This window comes from Hakea prostrata, unplaced genomic scaffold (genome assembly GCF_041222555.1).
Source record: "Hakea prostrata isolate BN-2017 unplaced genomic scaffold, UWA_Hpros_2 contig_113, whole genome shotgun sequence".
In the NCBI taxonomy this organism is placed as follows: Eukaryota; Viridiplantae; Streptophyta; class Magnoliopsida; order Proteales; family Proteaceae; genus Hakea; species Hakea prostrata.
This window is the reverse complement of record NW_028291232.1, coordinates 904-8939: the sequence shown is the minus strand read 5'-3', so window position 1 is coordinate 8939 and position 8036 is coordinate 904. Positions and strand designations below refer to the sequence as shown.

Here is an 8036-nt window from a genome sequence, read left to right as displayed (position 1 = left end):
TCTTTTGTTTCTTGTAGACTTTTATTTTACATGTATTAGCTTAGAGCTTTGCTTTAGATTTTGATCTACCTTCCGCATATGTTGTGGGGTATATTTCCGCTATACTCTACAGTTATCTTTGATTGGTATCTATTGTTCCACACTCTGATATTCTTTTGTGATCCTTCTGAGATCCTTTCTTGACTTTTATTAATAAATTACTTGAATATTATGATTTGTTCTTGCTTTTGATTATATTATTGTGCTAAATGGATATGATCATTCCTAAACTTGATCTTCGGGGCCGTGGATCACACACTCGGATATTCCAGATAGGGTACCGGCTGAGTGGATGTGACAATGGTTGTCATGGGATCAGTGTCATTCCTCTGCATAGTTCTTCTTGGGGTATCCCTTGGCCTTTGATATACATTTGAGGCCATAACACCCAAGAGATCAAAATTTTATATTGGATCCTTGTTCATGATTGATCCTCCTACTGCAATATCAACTAATGTTTTGGTTGGACTAGATAGGCCATCAAAAAAATATGAACTTGCCTCCACTGCTCTATTCCATGGTGTGGGCATTTCCTTAGTAAGTCCATAAATCTTTCCCATAACTCAAATAGTATTTCTGAATCATGCTGCAAAAATGTAGAAATATCTATTAGTAAACTAGCAGTCTTAGCTGGTGGAAAGAATTTTACCAAAATTCTAAGCCATTTGATCCCAAGAAGGTGATGGATCCTGGTTGTATAGAATGCAACCAACTCTTAGTCTTGTCCCTTAATGGAAAAGGAAACAATCTCAATTTTATGGCATCATTAGTAATGCCATTGCTCTTGAATGTATTGAAAATGTCCAATAGCCCATCAATGTGAAGATTTGGGTTTTCACTAGGCAATCCAGAAAAAATGATTATTTTGCACCATTGTGATGATAGTAGGATTGATTTCAAATTTGTTAGCTTTTATAGCTTTCTTATTATCTCTTATAGTTAGCGCAACATACTCTCCTAAAGTCTTGCCCCTTGGTGTTTCAATTTCAAGATGTGGTGGATTATTTTCAGGATCCATTGCTCTAGAAGTGGAAGATGAGATTGTTCTATCTTTCTTTGCTTTGGAGTTCCTTCAACAAGTTGCTTCAATTTTAGGATCGAAAGGAAGTAAATTATTGTTTCCTCTCATTCTCACGCAAAATCAAAAGGACCTAAAAGAAAATCAAATTAACAACTACAAATAAAATAAAATAAAATAAAATGTTCAAATTAAAATGAGCAATAACTGTTATTGATATATTAATCTAATGGTCCTTGGCAACGGTGCTAAAAACTTGATGTGAAAATTAACAATGCTAGTGCACGCCGCCATAATGATGAAAGAATCGTTCCCTCGAGGACTATAGAGTAAATAGCAAACATGTTGGGATTTATTAATATGTCCAAGGGCAAATCTGGAAGTTCACTTATTGGGCCGTTACAAAATCTAGGGATATACTTTGGTAACTGCTGCACAACTCAAAGCACAATTGCATTATGGTATTCAGGTTTGAAAATTGCTCTCTCTCTCTCTCTCTCTCTCTCTCTCTCTCTCTCCAAGAAACTCAGGAACAGGGAACAGAAGGAAAGCTCCGTGAAAGTTTTTCCTCTCTATGGTTTTGATCTCAATTTTCATCCACCCACAACGGTATTTGGGTTGTGGACTTTCTTCCCTTTCCTCGAGATTGTGGAGGATTTGTCGGTGACATTTTCGTGGAGGAACGAGGACGTGGATTCTAGTTTTACTTCCACTGCAATCTTTTTTTACTGGGGATAAGCAAATCCAGGTGTTGATACAAAATCCTGCTCGTCCTTCCTTGCCAAGTTTGATACGAAATCATGCTCGTCCTTCCCTGCCAAGTTTGATAAGAAATCTTGCTCGTCCTTCCCTGCCAAGTTCCTGAAAAAACACGTGCTCGACCTTGGGGGGTCGAGGTACGTCTCCGGCAAGCAAATTAGTACCAATGAGATAAGAACTCAATTACTTAATGAGAAACTCAAGTAATTGATGACACCAGAATCTGAATACCTACTTTCTTATGTCTGCTTATGGTGTTTATATAGTGTAAGATGATAGAGTTAGATTTGGACTCCAACCCTTGGGAGAGTCTTTTACCTGTCTCCTTCTTCTAGGTAGTTGATAAATAGTAGAAGACTACTTTGATTGAGCTTCCTTGACAGGTTGGTTGGACCGACCCTAGATCGGATGGTCAGACCAAGTTCTATAAAACTAGTAGTCGGACCGTATAAACCTAATGGTCGGACCGGCCAGGATAGAATGACCATTTTAATCATTAACATAAGCCCCCCAATCCCTTGATCTTGTAAGTTATGTGTTCGGGTCAAGAGATTATATTATGCCCGTACTCGGGATATTTGGCCAGCTGGTTCATACCAAAGGATGTCGTGCCTTCATTGAAGTAAATAGATCTTTGTGATCGGTTCTTCCACGAACACGACATTAATTGAAATAAATAGATCTCTGCGTTCTTCCCCGAACACGACGTTAATTGAAATAAATAGATCTATGTGTTCTTTCCCGAACAAAGCGTTAATTGAAATAAATAGATCTCTGTGTTCTTCCCGAACACGACGTTAATTAATTCATAGATCTCTGTGTTCGATTATTCCCCGAACACGACATTAATTGAAATAAATAGATCTTTGTGTTCGGTTATTCCCGAACACGACGTTGATTGAAGTAAATAAATCTTTGTGTTTGGTTCTTTTAGGATTACTACCCTTGAACACGACGTTGCTTGAAGTAAATAAATTTGTGTTCAGTTCTTCCCGAACATGACGTTAATTGAAGTATCAAAGTGAGCATACATTGTTCCATTGAGTTATTTTATTCGAGATTTAGGTGTTCAGTACTCTGAGCTTTAGTACGTTGAGCTACCACCTATGATGTCTTGGCGAGCCATGTTGTATTTTTTGGCTATGGCTTGGCTAATGAGCTCCCTAAGCATGGTAGCTTAGACAATTTCATGAAGTAAAAGTGAAGTATTAGTATATATGTGCTATGGGCACATGTTTTTGACAAAATTGTGGGTTAACACCCAAAATAACAATTGTAGTTTGTTGAAGTGGTCTCTATGAAGTATACTCATAGCTCATGCTTCGGTAATCTTTGCCCTCTGGTTGGCATTCGGTCGGGCTTCTTTGTCTCTCATGACTGGCCGATCTTTCTCTTTTCCGACTTGCCTTAATTGCTGGTCATGCTCCTTGCTTAGTTTGGACGTATTTCTTCAATTGCCCTTGGCATTTTTTCTCAATTTCCATCTTCAATTTTTTGCAATCACCGGTCCAATGACCATGATCTTTGTGAAATTCATAGTACTTGCTCCTGTCACAATTCTCTGACCGAGCATGAATTTTCTTTGTGCAATCTTTTCATCCAAATTTTCAATTTGAATAGTCAAATTTTGAACCTTTGAAGAAAGATTCTTATGGATTCTATGCAACCTTGTTTAATAGAAAACAAAATATCCTCTCTCTTCTTGGTGCTTACTCTGCTCTGAAGCGCGATAGGAAAACCCGACCAAGGTGATCAAAATTTTCAATAGAACCGTTCGGGAGTCCCAAGAACCATTTTGAAGTAGCTCCGATCAAAGAGGCAGGGAAAATTCTACACATAGCTGTTTCACTACATTTGTATGAGGACATGACGGATTTGTAATGCATGATATGGTGTCTTGGGCATCTTGTCCCATCAAACATAGTAAAGGTAGAGCATTTGAAGTTCATAGGCATCTCTACTTCCAACATGGTCCGAATAAAAGGATCTTCTTTTAAAATAGAATATAGTGTATCCTTACCTGGATCTTTCAATTTCTTCAGCTTCTCCTCCAATTCTTCGAAACATCTGTTCATGTAGTCCTCATGCCTATTTGGACCTTTGTTGTTGTTTTTGTCCTTTGGATCTTTGATCGGATGGATGTTGCTTCCACGATCTTCTTTATTATTGCCCAGAGGAATTTCTTTTGGAGTTGCTTCCTTTGATGCTCTAGACTTTTCTCCTACCTTCTCCTTTCCTTTCTCCCATTCTCTCTAGTATGGTCGGGGAGTTTGATAGGGAATCAGTGGTCGGTCTTCTCTAGTCCTGTCAGGGTTGATTAGGTTACCCTAGCAACCAGCTCTTGCGGTGACTAGATGACAAATGCTTACCCTAACCAATTCGTTCAAAGATGAGATTTGTTTTTGGAGCTCATCAAACTAATTCACAGTAGCGAATTGATTAGGTTTCTCCAGTTGCTCCTTCTGTTGAGGAATCTCTGCAGTTTTTGAGGGAGGATTTCCCTTATTGACTTCATGTTTTTCCTCACTTGATTCTCCAACCATTGATCTGGTTCGCACCATGACTTCTTGATGCGTTTCCCACAGACCGCGCCAATTGTTGATATGAAATCCTACTCATCCTTCCCTGCCAAGTTTGATACAAAATCGGCTCATCCTTCCCTACCAAGTTTGATACGAAATCCTGCTCGTCCTTCCCTGCCAAGTTTGACCAATAGGGTTGATGAGTCTGTAGTCTGAGATGGTGGATTCCATAAAGATACGCTGACTCTAGGGAGAAGGATACCGGAAAGGATCCCGGGATGGGAGGAATGGAAGTATCTAGATCTAAGTTGATATAACTAAGTAGAAGACTTGCATTTGGCTAGGCTTAACCCTGACATGTGCCAGTACTCAGACCAAACGGATGCATGAGAGAGTGTTGACCTAAACCCCAGCCAAGGTTGTCCGAGAAGGTTTCATTACCCATTGCCAACCGGAGAACCCAACAAACGTGCATCAAAGCCGTGAGGGAAGAGTGATTTTGGACCCTACCCATGGGAGAATGGTGCTATGACTTAAAGCATGTCTGCCATAAGAGATCAGCATACATAGAGTTAGAAGCATACTTGCACATATTGTTTCATGTCTTTGCATTTATGTTTGCCTTGGAATGTGTGTGAAGATGTTTATTGTGATTGAATACTTGCTGAGTTCTTTTGAACTCACTCCTTTTTGCAACATCTTTTGTTAGACTTATCTGCAGGTACTGCTAATTATGATGGTCAATACTATAAAGACCAAGTTGATGACTCATACAATACTGGTTATGGTGACTACATCGGTGAAGACTACCAATATGAGACTGATACTTATCAGGAGTAGTTCAACTCTTGCACTTGTGTGCTAGCAATGGGATATCATTCCATCCTCTTTTTTACTTTTATAGTTTCGTTGAGACCTTAGTTGTTTGTTCCCCTTTTTATTTTGGGAATCGGTTGTAATCTTCATTTTTGATTTACCTTCTGCTTTGTTTGTGGGGTATAATTCCGCAATACTCTACAATTTCTTTGATTGGTATCTTGTTATTTCCGCACTTTAATGTTCTTTTGTGATCCTTCTGAGATCCTTCTTGACTTTTATTATTAAATTACTTGAATACATTGATTTGTTCTTGCTTTTGATTATATTATTGTGTTAAGTGGATATGATTGTTCCTAAACTTGATCTTCGAAGCCGTGGATCACTCCTCTAGGTATTTCAGATAGGGTGCCGTGTCACATCCACCCAACCAGTACCCTACCTGGCATACCCGGGTGTGTGATCCACATCCCCGAAGATCAAGTATTGAGAAAACCAACCTCCGACATATACAATAACATAATCATGAACAGATGTAACCAATGTAATATCATAAGAACAATGAGATCAAGATAAGAAGAAGAGAGACAATATAATTAGAGTGTGGAAATAAATGATACCAATATATGAAAAATCACAAGTAGAGAGTATGTGGAGAAATCACTCTCCAAACACAGCGGAAAAGTAGTTCAAATACAATTAAGGTTACAATCCAGTTCTCAAAAGAAGGGAAAGAAAAGGATAAATATCTAAGATAATGTCTCTTCGGTCTTATACAATATATCCTCATAAACATAAAAAAAAGAAACAAGACATGGCCGCTTCCGCTCAAGGGTGGGACTAATCTTGGTATGCAGCATAATCCATCGAGGGATCTTTAGTGTAATCTTCGTGATCGCAAGCACCTTGAGGGTAGTATGCTTCATCAACAGGCGTCTCGTAGTATGGGCCATCATGTTCTTCCATTCCTGCAGGATAATGTAACAAAGATATTTGCACAAAAAGGAGTGAGTTCGAAAGAACTCAGCAAGGCAAATTATTCCATAATAACATAAATAACATGATACAAAACATAGCATAATGCAATATAATATGAAATAGATAATGCATGTATGAATCTAACTCTATGTATGCTGGTCTCTATGGCAAACATGCTTTAAGTCATAGCACCATACTTCTTTGGGAAAAGTCTCAAATCACTCATCATCGGTTGGTAATGGGTCCTGCATCCCTCTCGGACAAATCCATGGCTGGGGTTTAGGTCACCGCTCTCTCACATCACTATTTGGTCTAAGTATTGGCGCATGTCAAGGTAAAGCCTAGCCAAATGCAAGTCATCTACTTAGTCATATAAACTCAGATCCAGATACTTTCATTCCTCCCCTCTCGGGATCCTTTCCGATATCCTTCACACCAAAGTTAGCGTATCCTATGGCTACGACCAACTCGGAATACGGACTCATCAACCCCATTGGTCATCCACAAATAATAGACGGGAAGCTCTCATGTCCTCTCACAGATATAATTCACCAATCTCGAGCGCCCACGAGCCCAAGTCTACTATTTGCAACCCTACCAATAAATGGCCTCTCACGAGTAACCACAATGTGATCCATGACCTCTCACAGATATAACACACTGGTTTTGAGTGCCCACAAATCCACATTGCTACCACGGGTCGTTCAGTCTCAATACCCTTCCGAATCGGGTCTGATACAACAAGGACATCCTAGCCAAACACCGCTAGACAAGCCCTATGTATGACATCCAATAATCGGGGAAAGCGTCCAAGGGCATCATCAGAAATATCCCATTCTATTCCCACTGATGTCCAAGGATAGAAATGTCAAAAGGACATTCCCCAATCCCAAATCATACTTAATCAATCACATTCCCAATTCAATCATATCATACACAACTGATATTTCATCATAGAAAGATACTCATTACAAGAATAAATATTCATAATAACAAAGAATACATAAACATGTTACTATTGTACTTGAAGTACTTACAACAGTAATACAACATTAAGAAATACAATAATGAAAGTGAATCTAAAGAGTTCCCAAAATAGAAACAAGATTCACGCAATCTATGTAATTATGGTAACGACTGTCCTTACCTTAATTTGAATAGAAGATAGTCTGAAGATCAAATAGAATGGTCCCAAAGTTGGTACTTGAACCCTAGACAATCATAGATGCAATATCAGAAGAAAAATTAAGAAAATCAAAGGTCAAACAGATTGAATGGATTGAAAACACCATTGTTGTATTCAGCTGGCCGACTAGCTTGGTCGATCAACCCATTTGACCGATGAACGAGTCACGGACCCAAACTGAAATCGATTTGAGGCTAGCTGGGACTCGGATCACTCCGAAATTTGAAAGGAATGTTAGGAACAATAGACTAAGACTATCTAATGAAGATTTAACATTAAACAAGGATCAAATCAAGACTTCCCAATTTGATAAAACTATGCTCTTCAACAGTATCAACCATAAATGCAAAGAGAAATTAGGGATTCAATCAATAGGATGATGAGCAATAGATTAGAGATAATTACTAACATATAATTAGACCTAATATGCTAGAAAATCATATTAGGAAAGAAATCATGTTGTCATGAAAGAAAATCATAAGAATACAAGGTTAATAATCAAATATAAGATGCATAACATTGATAGAATAGAAGGGGGTTTATACAAATGCAAAGAGACAATAGAAGAGGTGGTTGCAAGGTTGCAACACCTTCTTCATAGTCCCAACAGCAAGAATAAGATTAGACAAGAGTAGATTAGAGAGAAAATGAGGGATTACATACCTTGAGATGAACTTAGAGAAGAGAAACTAAGAATCTTGCAAGAGCACTTCACCAA

The 8036-nt window shown here is 38.5% G+C and overlaps 1 non-coding gene across 1 annotated transcript; it reads left to right on the top strand.

Moving 5' to 3' along the window:
* Positions 1–551: 551 nt before the first annotated feature.
* LOC148998842 (small nucleolar RNA R71) lies at positions 552–658 on the top strand. Its single transcript, XR_016171098.1, has one exon. It is a non-coding gene; the product is annotated as a small nucleolar RNA R71 (small nucleolar RNA).
* The last annotated feature ends 7378 nt before the right edge of the window (positions 659–8036 follow it).